An 18384-nucleotide genomic window follows, 5' to 3' on the forward strand; every position below is an offset into this window, starting at 1 on the left:
ATCCGTCGTCACTATCGCCAACACTGCTTGTCGCATCCAACGAAGAGCTTTCTACCTGTTTCCACATATGCCGTTTGAAACATCTAGCAATAAATCGCCTTGGTTTGGCCGAGAACATCGAAGAGTTGCGCAAATCAAACTTACCAAAACGTAGTCGAAGAAGTCTTCTGCCACTGCGCTGTCGTTTTATGCACCGTTTTACTCGGACCAATGTGGTACCACTGAGAGATCGGGACCGTTCAAATTTGGGTTTCATTTCATCACTCATTGCTGAAGGAATGAGCTCAATTTCATCTACTGCTCCAGCGTTAGTGTTGTTTGTTCCGATCGTCACACGTTCCACGATATGTGAATCCAGACGCTTATAATCGATGGAAACAGCAGCACTATTGTTTGCACTCATGATAGCTACATGTTGATCGTTTTCGCAGCTACTTTCTTTGTTCAATTCAGTGCTATGGAATTGATCACACATTTCATTTATAGATGACTTTACCGATATGTTCACTTTTTTCAGATCATTGAAATCATTTTTGAACTCATTGAATTGACTCACAAGTTCTGATGTTCCTGTCGTCAAAAATAGTAAATGATTCGCAAGCTTTTTGCACATATTCGCCCAGGCGTCCGTTACAAAATCGTCTTGCTGTCCATCCATCTTCCAATCGTAAATCACGTTCATATCACTCAACGATGCTTCCCATTCGTTCAAGCCACCGTAGCGCGGGATTCCCGGACTAGCCCCCAAACTTGTTGGGATCCCGGCATGACTTCCCCAATTGTCCATAATAAGTTCGGATTATGATACACGATTACGCAACATGTTCTATTTCAAACATCACTTTTATTCTAGCGATCAGATCACAACGACCGATCTGTCGCTCGCTTCGTACTTAACTGTCTATTCTCTAGTTCAATACAATCGAGGAACTACAATTCAAACCGAAATCCAATAGAGTCGTCTGCAAATAATTTAAACCCAATTTTATTGATACAACATTCATAAGGTAATAAAAACTAAAATTTTTGCGAAAATCGCATTTCGTTCATGCGTAAATTAATTAACTTTTTGAATCAATGATTTTTATCATTATGGATGACACTATCGAAGATTCGTGTCTCACATGAGTTCTGCAACTGGAATGAGCACAGAAAATGACATCGCCGAAAACGTTTCCGTTGTCAAATCTCTCATAAGTTTATTCAGTTAAGCAACATTAACGAACTTCTATTAGGAATGCAGAATTTTCTTAGGAAATTGCCTACCTTTAGGCGTATTCCGCGGTTCAAAGAGTTTTTATTTTTGAATTAACTCAAAAAGTAAATGACTTGTAAGAGTTTGGTCTTCATATTCGGCTTCAGGGGCCATGATTTAAGTAAGCAACGACATTTTCAACATTACCGAATGTTGTTTACATGGGTGATCAATGGTACCCCATATCAGCTGAATCAAAAAATCACGTAAAACATTAGTTTAAACTTACTTAAATCTTTTGAAAACCGAAATACAGTATACAGTCACGAGCGGTGGGGCCAGTACTTGTATTAAAAATATAAAACTTGCCACATTTGCATTTTCAAATGAACAGTTTAAGAAATATCCCAAAAACTGATCAATGTTACCCTGGATTACGGTACCCTTGTAAACCTAGTGAAATTAAATGGTTAGTACTAAATTCGTTTTTTTTTTCATTTACTAATATAGAGTTGTTAAGAGCCGACTGTAGAACAATTATTTTCAAGAATCCTTGTGTTAAGTGAAGTTGCTAAGAAAACACTTGAAAAGTCCAGGAGTAAATTAAGTAGAACTTCTGTAAAATTCTCTCGAAGACTTCTTTGGAGATACCTGGACGATTTTTATTTGGTGAGTCACAAGTTCCATTTCATCATAATATTTTAGGGATTTTTTTCAAGGCCGATATCATTGAAAGGATGTTGATTCATGAAGTTATTCGAGGCAGGATCACAAAAACCACTAAGAGCATTGGCGTAGCTAGGATTTTTGTCTGGAGGGGGCCTAGGGGGGGCCTACCATATACCTGTTTTTACAGATGTATTATTATTATTATTTCTATTAGGGAGGTTTTTAGTCCACGGCTGGTTCATCTCCAACATACAGATATAATGTCGATCGCAATAATCACGATTTTCACAAATTTCGTATTTTTAACAGATTTGTATTGATTTTAATAATTTGTGATTTTGTCTCATTTCACGGCACATCCGTTTCATTTGTAGTTTAAATGTACAAATTCATTCTTTTTGTAATCCTTCAAGAATTTTAGTGAAAAAATCACAAGGAATGTCCTTTGTGATTCTTCCACGATTTTTACAATGAATCAATTATGTTCTTTGAAGAGATTCCTCTTAGAATTCCTAAGGAAATTTTGTTATAAATTATTTTCATCATTTTCAGTGCTTTCATCAAGAACTCTTTTACCAGTTTTCACGAAGTTCGTCCTGGGCTTTCCACAGAAAATCACGATCACCAAGCAAGGATTCATTTCACGAATTCCTCAGAACAGTTTGCTTTTGAAGCCCTACAGTGCTGTTTGAAAATAATCACAACAAAAATTATTCAGACTTCCCGAAAAAAAATATTCTGGGTGTTACTCTAAATGTTCCTCGTAATATTCCACAAAAATGTTATGATCAATTAGAAAGAATTCAATTGGGAAATTGTTATTCTCATGATTTCTCAAAGAAGTTCTCCGCCTATCTATCTGGAAGGAAGAACAGTTAAAATTGAGTCTCTGAAGAAGGTCCCAAACGGACTGGAACATTGAACAAAATAAAATAACAGTTTTTTAATTTTCTCAGGACTGAAAAGCCAATCTATCATCAACGCAGATCTACCTGCATTTTTTATTTTTTTCTAAAATCAAGGAGCAATATCTCTCATTCCTTCAAAACTTCCTCGGAATTTTAGTTTTATTCTCATTGCTTTGCTTAACTAAGAAATGTTTAAAAAATTCTAACATTTTTATAAAGTTTCTAGCGGAAACTGTTGAACTGTTCTATACTGTATTTTCCAGAGATTTCTTTTCTTCAAACCGCACTTACAAAATTCCCAAAAGAAAATCCCCCAAAAATTCCCGAAAGAATTTTTTTGAAGAAATTTTTCATCGATTTACTAAGATTTTGCAATTCATTCTTGAACTTCTCAAAAAAAAAATCTACAGAAATTCCATCAAGTATTATTTCAGGTTCTAGAAATGATTCCATTTTTTATTGGTAATTTCATGATTCTTTCATAAATAACATTTAAAAATTTATCCACTCTCCATACTTTGGGTTAAAAACTACTCCCTGAATATCTCAACACTTTTAGGAATTGCTTTACAAATTCACTCCATATCAGAATTCTTGAGAAACACGTACAAAAAAGGATGGAAAGAACTTTGTAGGTAATTTTTTAATAATTGCATCTGACATTTAATTCGGAAAAAATTACTACATTCCTGTCGTAAAATTCATAATCGTCTTTTATAATAAAAAATTATAGGTGTTTAAACGCAGCTTTACTGAAAGTAAAATAAAATCAAAATCTTAGATAATATTTTGTATGAATCCCGAAGTGTCATGATACTATATTGTGAACATATTGATGTAGTAAAAACCATTTTTTCCTACCTTTAGAAATATTAAACAAACTAACTTGAATAGTCTATTATCGATTATTTTGTAGTACAGTAGAAGTTAAATGAAGTATTGCTGGTATTTTTTAAGAACATTACTAAAGATGTATTGTACATTACTTTGAAAATTTGTTGATGAACTTTCAGAAATCAGGAACCATACGTTTAAGAATTCTGAAATTTTTCAAAACTCCTTCAATTTACCTTTTAAGATTCCATCAGAATCATCTTTATAAATTATCCTTGAAATCTATCCTTCTTTGACTTCTGGTTTTCTAGGATTCTGCCAGAAAGCCTCTAGAAATTCCGGCCAAAAGTATAGGAATTTGGAATCAGGCAATAATTGGTAAAATTATTTCTAAGGAAGTGTTTCAGGAAACATCAATAATATCCTTTCCCCCTTCCCAGTTATTTTACTACATGTTTCCCTACAAATTCCTTTTCCGCTGTGCTAACTTTGGAAGCTAAAGTTTTCCAGGGGTATTTCAACAAATTTCTTTTGAAGATTCGAAGGCAAGAGATGTTTCAAATACAATTTTCTTTCGAATTCATGAATCAACCGGAGATTTGAAGCAAAATTTCTAGAAAAAAAGCAAAGATGAATTTGACGCAACTTGTTATGTATTTTGGAAACATTTCTTAAGGACCATTGATGAGCGATGCAAAAGAATTTGTAATAAATTTTTTGTGAAATATTGAAAGAAATTCACATAATAATTTCTAGTAGAACTTCCAGTGAAATATCCCAGCATTAGATTTGACAGAAGTAACATTTTTTTGGCAAATCCGGGAACGTATTCCGGAATCAACTTGCTAATAAAAAGTAGACATAGAAGGAATGGATGTCCACCAGGAAGACTTCGCTTTGAAGGTATGAACAATATTATTTGATTAATTTCCATGAGATTTGCAAAAGATCTGAAGCCACCCTTCAGTATTCCTTGAGGAATTTGATAATTATAATATTCTATGAATAATATCAAAAAGTTATTTGAAAATAATTTGCTACAAATCTGTTGAAAATTGATCAAATAATTTATGAAATAATAAGTTTTCTTGAAATAATATAGTCAAAGCAATAAATGTATTCATGCGAATACTTAAAACATTAAATCAAAATCAAAGAAAGAATTTATTTATGGAATAACACTATGGCCGATTTTGTTACATTGTTTTAGCCATTAATCTGATAAAAATTTTCCCATGCCGAAATTCTTTGAAAGTCAAACCTTAATTTTCGTAGTAGTATTTTTAGTAATTTTGTGACAAAATTTGTGTCTGTTTTTTTCAATTATTATATGTTTTTAGTGAATTCTCATATGGGAAATTAATCGGACGGTTAAGCTTTCGATTTTCGCACGATTCACCGAAGTCAGAACAGCCGCGCTGATGCTGTGTAACGTAAACGAGGTTTTCTCAATATATTTGTACAACATTACATAACGTAACTACTGAAGCGATTTTTTTGTTAATAACAAGAGTCATGTACATAATTCCAGAAGAATTTGCGTCATCTTAAATCGGTTTTGTTTTATTTTTTTATTGTCATCAAAAATTCTGGGGGAGGGGCTGGATAATTCTGGAGGGGCCAGGCCCCCCTGGCCCCCCTGTTCCTACGCCAATGACTAAGAGCAATTTGCATAATATCTTGATATATAATTACTAGGAGTCGTTTGAAGATATATTGCGACTAATTAAATTCCGATTGTAATTCCTGGGACAAATTCGGAGAAATAACATGTTAATAAATTGAATTAGTGGAATTGCAAGACGAATACTGGAAAGAATCATAAACATTTGGAGCGAAAACATTATTGGACAGCTTCATGAATAAACTTGCTTGTATTGCTGAAGAAAATGTATTTAAAAAAATAATAGTGCATTTATTAGATAAATTCCTTGTAGAGTTTTAAGAAACATTTCATATTTATTCTCGGAAAAAAAAAACAAAAACAATTCAAAGAAAATATAGAAATAAATCCCTCATCCATACTGAATGAATTGACTTTGAGTTGCTTAAAGCTCTGCTGACGAACCTGTAACCTTTGATTTTTTTCCAGACAGCCATGGGGAATGCAACGGCCCCATCCTGCCCCTCTGGCTACGCTCATGGTGTGTGATCATATAAATATGGACCAAACCGATAAAAGAACAAAACAATAATAGTTGCCTTTTCTTCAATCGTTCGCTTGCATCTTTACAACGATAAATATAGCACTTATAATGGTTCTGTACCACAACTTTTGTTATTCTGGTATTTTTCAATATCGGAGTTCCGCTCAAGAGAATCATGAATTATTCCGAGTAAACATTCATTACTTCTTCGAAATTAAAAGACACTACACGTTAATGCTTCCAGTGGGCTAGTTGCCCTTTGAAGGAAGCACCACACTAGACAACGGACTAGCATGCAACGCCCAGTGGCACAGTCGGAAAACATTCCTCTCGAAAAGTTTTTCGGCCTGAGGCGGGAATCGAACCCACACTCCTTAGCACGATGCGGCTAAATGCCTCGGTGACACTAACCGCACGGCTACGAAGCCCACAAAATAATGCACCATCCTTCTCATAAATCGGTATGGAAATATTATTTTCAATTTGAACATTTGTTCCGAAGTTTGCTTAATCTATGAATTGCTATTGTAATGTATTTGGTTATGTGTCGCTATATGCAATGGTTTTGACTAGCCCGTGCGACTGATGAATATTTCATCAACTGTGATGGAAATTGTTGCTAAACGTGAAGAGTCTCTACAAGTAGCAACATTGCTATTTTTTGCTTCCCCATAATGGAATCCTCATAGGGGCCTTCCTTAACCGAGTGGTTAGAGTCCGCGGCTACAAAGCAAAGCCATGCAGAAGGTGTCTGGGTTCAATTCGGTCGGTCCATGATCTTTTCGTAATGGAAATTTCCTTGACTTCCCTGGGCATAGAGTATCATTGTACCTGCCACACGATATACGAATGCGAAAATAGCAACTATGGCAAAGAAAGCTCTGAGTTAATAACTGTGGAAGTGCTCATAAAAACACTAGGCTGAGAAGCAGGCTTTGTCCCAGTGAGGACGTAATGCCAAGAAGAAAAAGAATGGAGTTTCATTCTGTCTAGTTGAGTCCACACTGAAAGGTACCAGGTCAAATACTATAAGGAATCCATTTAGCAATCCGACAGTTATTGCAATTTCCCGGAATCAGAAATCAAATAACTTTGTGGAGGGATGAGTTTCCGTTTATTACCAACAGCAGATAGCTTTCATAAATTAAGATTTCTACGTAGTGACGTTCAACGGGCCTCATTAAATTTCCATAGAATGCTGTTTTTTATATCAAATATTTTCACCACAGATGTTTGCATACCTTCACTCTCATTCACTCACTTCTCAGAAAATGTTATTGCAAATGAGCCGTGGTCGAAGTTACACTGTATCGCCTACACACCAACCGCCTGATCCCTTGGGTTTCCAATCTAATCATGCACAATCTAGACACCCGCACAATATAATGTCACCTCTTCTGAAGTGGGCTAATCCGATGTCATTTCGCAAAGTGCCAAGCTGAATTAGATTGTAAAGGTGTAACCATTAATTGTAACGATCACCGACATCACAGACCTTTCTCCCGTTTGCCCTAGACCTCTGAACTATCCTCTTCAATGGAGTCATTCGTCACGTAACAATCGATTCGACAATTTATTACATCCACTTCAGCTGTGCGAAAGCCGGCTTAGAAGCAGCATCTACGTATACCTCGACGTCGTTGACAGTGATTGATTGTGACTCGACTGCCTTAAGCAAGCAGGATTTCCCAGAACCGTAAAGTCTTGTTCACCTATCATAATCGTCGGTCGTTACCAGCCTTCTACATTCATCATCTAACCTAGTGGCGCTAGGCTGTTTGTTTTTCAATCTTCACACAAACACCTACCTGAGGATAAGAGCGAGTTCTCGATGTGACGATGTGATGAGCTGAGACTACACACGTAATCCGGCAACGGTACACCACAGCCAACAAGCGACGCTAGAACTCCGGGTCCTGATGGAAACTCAATGTTGCCGAAGCCGTATTCCACGCTTTCTATTTCAGCAAACTCGCCCGTTCACATTCACTGATGTACGTAATTTTCACAGCTTTGGTACTGGCTTCGACTTCGCAAATCCGTTTCACTCACTATCTATCTTCAGCGACTAGAATATCCTTTCATCGTCGTCGACGTCGATCCAGTCACACAACGGCAGAGGTACTAATCTTCATTAAAGTTGACTACACTCCACTAGCTTTGAATAGGTTTCAATCTACCTCGGAAAACTCGCGACCCGCCGCAAATTTGGCCTTCGTCTTCTCAAGAATCACAACACTCGTGCCAAAATCTCACCTTCGTCGCACGTTCAATATATGCTAGCCCTATGTATACGCCGAAAGTTCCCGCAAACCTTACAAAGTGACACACTTTCACCGGGTATTCGTCCGTGGCCAGTCGCGTCTGGTTCAACACTTCCGCTCCGTCCGCGCGGTTATCCTAGACTGGATTGTGGAACGCGAAAGCAAGAGGTCAGAACCCCCACGAGCTAGAAACTTGCTTGCGAGCACCGTCGGAGAATGCATCCCAAAAGGAGTCAGACGCGGAGCACGTTCACAGAAGCGATTCCCAACGATGGACTGTGGAAATGTTCTCGCTTACTCTCTCGTGGTCTGAGTTTCTCTCGGAACAATCGCTCTCCATCATGCGCTTCGGAATTTCTCCAGACCAGGCCAGTCAGTCAGTCAATCGTCGTCGGCCTTGCCGTCTGTTTTCATTTTCCACTTGCTATCCACGCGGTGGAAAGCAGTTTTCCGATTGCATTAGAACAGAGGTTTCCAAATGGTTTTGACGTGAGATTCAACCTGCGTGTGAATCAACAAGTTGCAGATTGATATTTTTGAAGGGAATTGAAGACGCTTAGGCTCCGCAATTGTAATGTGATATGTAGCATTACTACGTCATCTTGCCATTCACTAACAGTAGTTTTCAATTAACCCTCAAAGCACCGGAAAATACCTTTTATTTTCGTTTGATGCTCCGGAACAAATATGAGCAATTCTCTCTGAAACCAGGCCGCCATCGGCACCCATCGTTAGAATTCCAATTTTATGTCACTGGTCGCTAGTTTTCGATAAAACTTAAGGGTAGTCCTTTCGGTTTTATTAAATTGGTGGAACCTTCGTACGCCAGCTAGCTGAACAGTTTGCGAAAAATCTCATTTTTTGATGAATCTTGGGTATTTCTACACGTGAAATGTCTTATATTTCCCTTGGAACACATACCAAACTTAGTGGCATCGTATAGTGAAAGGATACCCAGACAACCAAAATGTACGTATAACTAAATCACCTGGAGGCTTTATATGTGCAACATTTCACTTATAAGATGTCGCGAAAAGGCCTTCTACGTACAAAAGTGGAGGCGATATGCGTGCATACATTATGTGATGAATAATAATATACAATGCGAGTGTATAAATTTTCTACCGAACTAACCTGTGATCTTATCCGACTTAACTTATGATAACAAATGTTGATTTGACAGCTGCTACGGAGTGATCCGATTTTGTTTGTACGAGTGTACGAGACGAAACAAAATGTACAAGTGAACTCAGAAAAGAGGAGGTCATCTATCTGACGAGTTTATCCACGGTATTTTGCGGGTTTGATGTAATTAGTATGAATAAACGAGTTGTAACGTGAACTTTCATGCGATATCTGGTTGTCTGGGTATAGCTTTCATTTGAATTTAAAAAAAAATGAATTCTGAGAACACCATCAGAAAGCTGAAGAAAAAATGCGCAAGATAGGCTACAAAAACTAGGTGAGCAATGGTATTTACCCTATGAAATGAATTATTTTTTTTTAAATCATGCTTCACGATTTTGACGCGTATGGTGAGTGCAATCAATGCAAACATTATTTTTTGTACCACAAAGAAACAAGTTTTCAATCGTTGGTGTTTTATTCGATTCAGATGAAGAAAAGGAGTATTATTTTGAGTGAAATAATCTGGCGGCCTATACGATGCCACTAAGTTTGCTGTGTTCCAAAGGAAAAATACCCATGATTTATCAAGAAATGAGCTTTTTCGCAAACTGTTCTGGTAGCTGGCGTACGAGGGGTCCACCAATTTAAGAAAACCGAAAGGACCACCCTTAAGTTTTATTGAAAACTAGCGATCAGTGACATAAAATTGGAATCCTAACGATGGGTGCCGATGTCGGCCTGGTTTCAACGAGAATTACTCATATGCTCATTGAAATGCAGTTTTTACTATGATCGGTGGGATGAGTTGGACATCCTGTGAGTTGGGTTTTCAAACCGGAAATAAGTGTTCCCTAGTCACTTGAGCAACGAAATCAGGAAAGAACAACGTCATTGTTGATGCCTATTGATTGACAAATTATTCACTGCTTTTGGTTTACCGGAAGTGATCCTACAACCCGACATTGACCATATGGTAAAATTGACAACATTAAGATTTATGTCTTTCATTGGGTTTCTGAGAAGATTTCATGACAGTCAAGTAGCTGCTGGTCAAATTTATAGTTGTCCCACGGTTTCGGCTTTCACCCGGAAAATACTTCCAGAACCAAGTTCAGGCTTCCGCCCCATGCAAGAAGGTAAACCAAATGATGTATTCTTGCATTGGTTCGTTAGTTGAAGTCTAAAAATGGCTTAAACCTATAGCTAACTATTGGTTTCGTTGCTATATGTGTGAAAAACGTGACAAGGGAACACTTATATCTGGTTGAAAAACATGGCCAGACTCTAGGCCAGACCTGAACTTCCGATTTGAAAACCCTATTTGCATGAAATCCAATTCTTCTTTCACATATCTCATGAAAAACATATTCCTAGGAGTGTTCAAATGTTTCCTAGAGTAATTAAATCAATGCAATGAAATCGTGACAAACATAATCGCAAATGTTATTAATGAAAAGTTTTCGACCCTAGATAATTATACAGATAATGCATGTTATTCAAACAAATATTTCGAGCATCCCTTACGAGGCAGATTTGTGTAGATTGCGGATTTCGCATTCCAAAACCTTTAGTGCTTTTGCTATGCATGCTATAGGTTTGTAATTTTCGACAAAGTATTTTGGAATAAGTTGTTCTATATTTCAATCCCTTTAGATTTGATCTAGATAACTTATAACTGATCCTATCAGCTTCAACTATTGTTAAGAACGTCCTAGTTAAACACTTGTTTCTGCCATGTGTTTCAAAGAGACATTTTTTCAACAAAAATTTGCTTTTAGATTTGCGGAGAACATTTTTGAACAGATATATAAATTTTGGATCACACTCTTATATTATATTACTGAAAATAATCTAGAAAAACCTTTTTGTCCTTAACTGTTTGTCTACACACTTAATTTGTTTTACCGAGGCTGGCAAAAATAATTGCCGAGAACCCAACAGCTGAGATCTCGGCAAAAATCTCTTTAAAAGTTCGATGTGCCGATTGTTCCGTAAAATGTAAAATCAACCCAGCTATCAAAATTTAACGAAGAGATCGGTAATCCATTGCCCAAAATCTCGGCACACTATTACCGAAATCCGGCAAAATTTTTTCTTCCTTAGAAGAAGAATAAGAAGAAAATACTACACATAATTTATAATGATAAACACAAATTAATTTAAAGTAAATGTATTATTACATTACAAATGTATGAACCATCACCACTGTGGACATTTCGCTTTGCACTCAATTTGAGAAATGATGCACCTTTCCGTTTGAAGCAAAACCTCACTACAATTTTCGCTGCAATTTCATTTCGAAGAGTAGAAGGCTTTAACTATTGCTGACTCAAACTTGGCTGACTATTGTTGAACGGTTCATTTTAAGACACAATTTTACAATAAATTATGCGAATACTTAGGTTTATTACATGTACAAAAAATAAATACATGTAAGCGCTCTCCACCCTCATCCCGCTTTGCCGAAATTCAGTTAAAATATTTGTTTGTTGATCATTGTGGTAAAATAGATTATCGAGTCTCAGTTATTCACGTAAACTACCGATTTTCGTCCATTTGGATCTGTCAATATTGCAGATTTGTCAAAATTGAGCAATATTTTATGTATAAACCAAAATTCAAAGCACTAACATGTAGTGTTTTTCGACTTCAATTTGATAGCAGTAGTCCAGAGAACATATTTGAGTAGAAAGGAAAATAGGAGATTATACAAAAAAAAAATTATGATTAAAAAACTTCTAGGCATCCTATTTTTTAAGCTATTTGCTTATAAATCGAATTTCAAAACAATGACGTGTAGTTTTTTTTTTTTTTTTCGAAAAAAATGAGTAGTAGGTATGTGTTCAATGAGCAAGTTCGAGCAGAAATAGAAATTTATAATTACACTTACAATTTCTTCTACTCAAAACCTACGAAAAAACAGAGTGCTTCGTGAAGCCCAAGCAGGACGGCTCGGTTTTGCGTCGTCGGATAGATTTTGCTCACGGTTTCGCGCGTGTTTTCGTCTCCGAAGATTTTTTTTTCTGTTTTGGAGCGTCTTGCTGGGTAGGTATTTGGAAAGGCACAAGCAAGAAGGTTTGTTGTCGGGACGCCAAGAAGTTTTGCTGTCAGTGTCAGTTTTGTGTTCAGTCGAGGATGGATTGCCAACTGGTGAGTTCGTTTCATGCTTGTGATAGCACATGTTTTCTTGAGGGCGTGACTTTTAATTAACATTCTACAAAGTTTTTTTTAATATTGCTTGAAGGTTGTGTTGTCACGGGCATGGAGCGGACTCACCAGTTGACACTATAAGTGTCGGCATTATGCTTTTTTCTTATACAATTTCAAAACACATATATTTTTCTCTTTTTGACATTATTAAAAATTATCTTTTGAATTGTTAGACATTGTGAATGTTGGCGTATTTTTTTATAACTTCTACCATATCGAGACAATATGCACAGTAATACTTATATGTAATTTTCAAACAAACTATGTAAAGTTTGTCACTATAAGTGTCGGCATTATTCCTGTTTCATATAATTTAAAATATATACATGTAATTTTCAGTTTTCGTCATTAATAAAAACATGTTTTGAATTGTTCGACATTATAGATGTTGACGTATTTTTTAAAGCTTCTACCAAAAACTTCTCGAGACAAAAATACAAAACTAGCTTTAAATATAAGTCGTATATTTCCCCCTTGTCCATGGATCGCATCACTGACCAGAGGTGACTCCCAGATCTTTTCCTCCCTCACTAATAAACACCCTTCCCGTGGTGATTGTGGAGATGCAGAGGTATTCTCGGTCTCTAGAAGCAGCAATCATTACACCCTAACATTCCTTCCCCATCCCAACTGACTGTATGGACTTGGCCGGCGCCGTTATTGATCAATAATATTAGATATGCTAAAATTGCACTTCGAGAGTAAGCGGAAACTCCCATCCCTTATTCATTTGGATCGTAGTGCAATTCTTACCAGTTCCGTTCAATCACGGAGTAGCAACCATTGACATGTACAGTCAGTCTATACTATGCTCTATGCTATGCTACTCAAAACCTACGAAAAAACATAAATGTTCATGTTGCTAGCCTCTAAATCAATATTTAAAGCAAAGGCATGTAGTTTTTGCGGCATGGATTCGCTTTTAGGAATTCGGTAAATATGTTTGGGCATAAATATTATTTTTTTATTCATTCAAAATTTCTTCCGAAAGTACTTATTTTATTATAATGTTTTGTGTATAAATCGTGTTTCAAAGCGTTGACATTTAGTTTCTCTACATATATTTGATTGTACGGAAACAGTGCGTATGTTTGAGTAGAAAGATAAATGTTGGGATACACTCGGGATTTCTATCACATAAAAATTACAAAAAAAAAGGTTTTGTACCTGATTCCCAGTAGAAAAATAATTTAAAGCAACCATATTTACGCAACATAGTAAAATAAGTTCAGTGTTCATGTATAGGACAAATATAAATTTTTGATTACACTCATTTTTTTTTTGCGAGAAAATTTAAGACAAACAATATATTCTACAACTTTGCCTGTAATTCAAATTTTGAATATACGACATGCAGTTTTTTTCGTAATGAATTATATTAAACTAGGAAATAACTTGCAAGAAACACGGCATTTTAATCACCCACTTTAAAGTTATAACAAATGTCCCATTGTGTAAAAAGTGTTATTTTTTAATGTTTTAAACGAAAGTATTTAGAGCAGTATACTCTTTTACAAAAATGTTTGATTTAAAAAGAGAAACACGTCTGTAGAACAATATTTTCCTGAAAAATTCATTTTTTTTTTTCAAAATATATAAGAACCAAAACCAAAAAGTGCTGAAAAGTAGTAGTACTCCACAGTTCTATTTCTGGAGTTGATAAGAAATTAACCATCATAATTTCGTAAATTTTCAATTTTTTTTTTGCTTAAAACCGATGCAATGTTCATGAAAATCTCTCACTGCATTGCACTCTATAATTCAGTGATTGATTTTCATGAGGATAATTTTAAATGTGACCGGAAAAAAACTGTTTGTTCATTTTTAATGATTGCTGATGATTGAATGATGGATTCTTGAGCCTTAAATATTTGAGTGTCTTCAACGAATTATTTTATACTTTTCATTTACTTTGTCAACTAGCTTCTGCTTCTACATCCGTTGGGCGATATAAATTCAATTCAGGTGAGGAATTCTGAGTGAAAACAGAAATGATGTGCCTATACATTATCGACAGTTTTTGTTATAGCAAACTTTAAATCAAATGACTATTTTCTGTCTGTTCCAAGCCATACGGCTTTCTAAATATTTTTTTTATCGAAGAATCTTCGGTTTATTGCAGTATCTTCTTTATTTGTAGACAGTGGTTGAAAATGGTGAACAAAGTCTGTTCATACGTAACAGAAAAATGCTACCGCAACGGTGATTGTACTCTTACACTATTTTCTCCCAGCGGGGGGCGGACCTGGTGTAGTGGTTAGAACACACGCCTCTCACGCCGAGGACCTGGGATCGAATCCCATCCCCGAGATAGTCACTAAAAATTTCAGTGACGACTTCATTCGGATGGGAAGTAAAGCCGTTGGTCCCGAGATGAACTAGCCCAGGGCTAAAAATCTCGTTAATAAAGATAGAAAAAAAAAAAATTCTCCCGATCGTCCGAGCACGAACACAGCAGATATCATTGCATAATTTGTCACAAGCCCAATTATTTGGCGTATGGCCAAAACCGGTGCTTCTGCCCTAAGCAGACAAATTACGTGTTTGTCTGTTCACATCTTCTATAAAAACACACCGACATATCGTTTTGACTCATATTCCGAACACTTAAGGCCAATAGTGACTTCAAAAGCATCTGATAGGCATAAATTAGCTGATATTTTTGAAAATTTTAATTTCTTCGCGAAGTCTACCCGTTATCTGTTGGTTGTACTGATTAAAATGTTTATTCAAACTTGTTAGTATTATTTTTACATAAAAGAATGAAACAACATTTTTACTCAAATGCCGAACACTGCTTTCATTCTGTCTCATGTTCTGAACACCTTGATTCAAATTCCGAACAGCACGAACAAATCGTATTCGAATAAATAATTTCGCAAATAAATTTATCTGAGCTAGTTCTACTGGCCTTAAACTAGAGAATCATCACTACTCCCGAGGTATAAAATTGATTGGAAGACGTTGAAATTGAATTGCAATTGACTGCCATTTCCTGGTAATTTGATGACATAAACATTTCAACCTAGTCGCCATACAAAAACCGAGTGTTCGGAATATGAGTCTGTTCGGAATTTGAGACAAAACGGTACTTTACAAACACTTCGAATATTTCATGTCAGTGTGACTATTGTCGGCAGCCTCGCTTGCTTCGGCAGCTTTCCCATAAGAACTGCACTCGAATCTGTTCAGCAACACCAAATCAGCCGCATTTTGAAGCGTATTCATTTGAACTGACGACATCTCTGTCAAGCAAAAAAGTTCAGTATCGGAAATATCATCAGTGGGAAGCTGACAGAACAAAGAATAATCTGGTGTATTTTGATAGAAAAATACTGTAAATGTTGCGTTTCAATTATGATTGCCAATAATAGTCGAATGATACCGAAGTCAGAAATTTTTTTTTTTTTTTTATTATTTTAAGGCACTCCGTGCTCGTGGCCACTACTGTGCCGGAATCAGTTTATCTGTATCTTCCTTACCGATACAGTTCTATTTTTAACTAATCTATATTTACATCTGCTTTCGCTCCCTTCTGCTCTTTTGCTCTCACATCGAGCAGGTAGGAGAGTGCTCTGCTGTTGGTCCAATCGATTTACATAAGCCATAGTCCATTGCTCTTGCGCTGGTTCGTTTTGCCGTGTTCCTGAGTCGTTTGAGGCTAGCTGCCTGCGAAGTGGGTCAGTTTGTCTCAGTCACCATCTGACACTGACGGAGGATGGATGTGCTCCCCTAGGCACGGTCCTCCGTGCGGCGTCTTCTGGTGGCTGGACGAGTTATTTTTTTGGAGGGGCTGGGAATTGAATCCATGACCTTCCGCTTATGAAGCGAAAGCGTAACCTCAAGGCTACGGACCCCCCTAAGTCAGAAATTATCATGTAAGTTCTTTTTTGATCTTATTTTGCCTGTCTTATTCTAGAACAAAGTCCACGTCAAGTTAGCGTCGCAAATTTTCTCAAAGTGCTCAAGTATCGAGTAACGTTTTCAGTTTTGTATGCTTCTCGGAGTTTTTAAAATTTTTTCTAGAAAGATCAATGAAGCTTGCTTTCAAACAATCTTGTCCTTAGCTTTTCATAATCACAGCATAGGGGAAAATGTCAAGGAGATCTTCAGCTCGGTATATGTACGTTGCGAAATGCAAAAGGTGAAAAAGCTCGGAATGTACAGTATCCGACGCATCCGAGGATACCATATAGGGATACTAACAATATATTGATTTTTCAAAATCCGTAAGGATCGGATCGGGGAAGCACAAGATCACCTAGTGATCACACAATCTCAAGATCATCTGCAGAGCATAGTAGGTGCACAATAACGAGGCGGAATTTTGTCATGGTATTCAGTTTGTCACTATGTTTGTGTTAGACTGCCAAACCAATTATTCACTTGTAGTTATTCAAATATTGTGTTGCTTTTCCCCGAATATCGGTTCTCCGAACACATGACTCTTTTCCAAATAATCTATTCTCCTGAAAAGTTATGCAATTAAGAAAGTTCAAGAAATTTTCTCAGTAATGGGGTAATGAACTAGAAAAAAACGATAGTCAATCAAAAGAAGGAGATATTTGGTCGTTCTTTACAAAATATATATTGAAATAATCGTCAGAAATCGAAAGAATATCAGATGTCCGATTCATTCCCAACCGTGGAATTTATGAAAGAAACTACATTCTGAGAAAAGTATTAAAACGATGTACACTTAATGGTCAGCCAACCGATTATGAGTCTAGTGGTCCCATGTTCAAGGCTTGATGAAAACTGTTTTTTTCTATTTCCATTGGCGTCTTTTTTTTGATCGTAGAAATTTGGAAAGTCGGGTGAAATACAAATATGGCTTACAGTTTGGTAGGTAAATGGCCTTTCTCTGCATTCTATTACGAATAAATAGATTAAGGTAGAATGATGTGTATAACATAAGTTATAACAACCTAAATGTTAACTGAGGAGGCATGGAATGTGGCATGAACGAAAGTGCATTCTAGCAGCATAATGGAGAACGTCTGAGCAGCAGAGAGTATGATGATTATTCTCCGACGCACTCTCCTCTCTCCTCTCGCAACTGATTTCTCTCACATCCGAACGCACCTTCGCAGGATGCGTATTCTTCCATCTTCATCCGTTGCGGAGTCCCCTCTAGAGGGAACACACTGTAGACTTAAACTAGCGAAGGTTGGTTCGGTACAAAGTTACATTTTGCAACCTGGCCCCAGCAAACGAGGATGTATGGATGAGGAAGCAATGAAAGGAATTTGAAAATTCTTCACAGATCGTAAATCCAAATGAGGCTTAAACTTTAATGCCCTCCCTGTCCACCACTAAAAACGACCGGCAGCGTAACGCTTATTGGTGTTAGGTTCGAATTTTCACTTGCTTCCTCCGTGGAAGGTAAGGAGCTCACCGAGGGAGGTAAAGTTGCGAATAGACTCAGGTCACAGAGCGAGTTTACTTCGTCCGGTTTTTTTCTTTCGAAGGAATGGATATTAACCTACCTGCCGTATAATAGTAAACGGCCGAAGCTGCAGGTGAGGCGAGAAAAGGAATCGATCAAACTGGCAATTGAGCTGGAAGTTTTGGCTTGAGTGATAAAGGTGAGGCTGAAACAAATGAGCAAAACGTACGCCCCCGATTACGGACTGCTGATCATCTGGGATTGATAGGGGTGTGGAAGAGATTTGTTTCGAACTTTGTTTGGGAAACGAGCCGGGGCTGGATGGAGGTTATCATTGCGGTGATGGATTCGAAAGAAGGTGTTTTCAATGTTTACTCTATAAGTTTTCAATTGGGTAATATAAAATAACAATTTAGGATTCACAAACTCAATTGAAAATCAAGTTACTTGGGATTTCGAAAGTGTTCCTAATCAAGAGGATGTTTTTGAAAATTTCTGGGGGACTGATTTGAGAAAAGTGAGAAAAATCATCATCAAGAAACTTCCAGAAAGTAGCTTATCAGTCTTTCAACATATGTTTTCAGACAAATGGACAAATGCCAAGGTTGTACCAATTTAACCAGACAAAAATCCTGCAGAA

General features: G+C 36.8%; 1 protein-coding gene across 4 annotated transcripts in view; it reads right to left on the bottom strand.

The window, feature by feature from the left end:
* Positions 1 to 18384, bottom strand: part of LOC5574559 (connectin) — a 764796-nt gene that overhangs the window by 228782 nt on the left and 517630 nt on the right. The window contains exon 1 of one of the 4 annotated variants that reach the window (XM_001661459.2): positions 7562 to 8171. The exons of the other annotated variants lie outside the window; for them this stretch is intronic. The gene's annotated coding sequence lies outside the window, so the exon portion shown is untranslated. Of the gene's footprint in view, positions 1 to 7561; positions 8172 to 18384 lie in introns of those variants that run through there. 4 annotated transcript variants of the gene reach the window in all.

This window comes from Aedes aegypti, chromosome 3, assembly GCF_002204515.2.
Source record: "Aedes aegypti strain LVP_AGWG chromosome 3, AaegL5.0 Primary Assembly, whole genome shotgun sequence".
Lineage (NCBI taxonomy): Eukaryota > Metazoa > Arthropoda > Insecta > Diptera > Culicidae > Aedes > Aedes aegypti.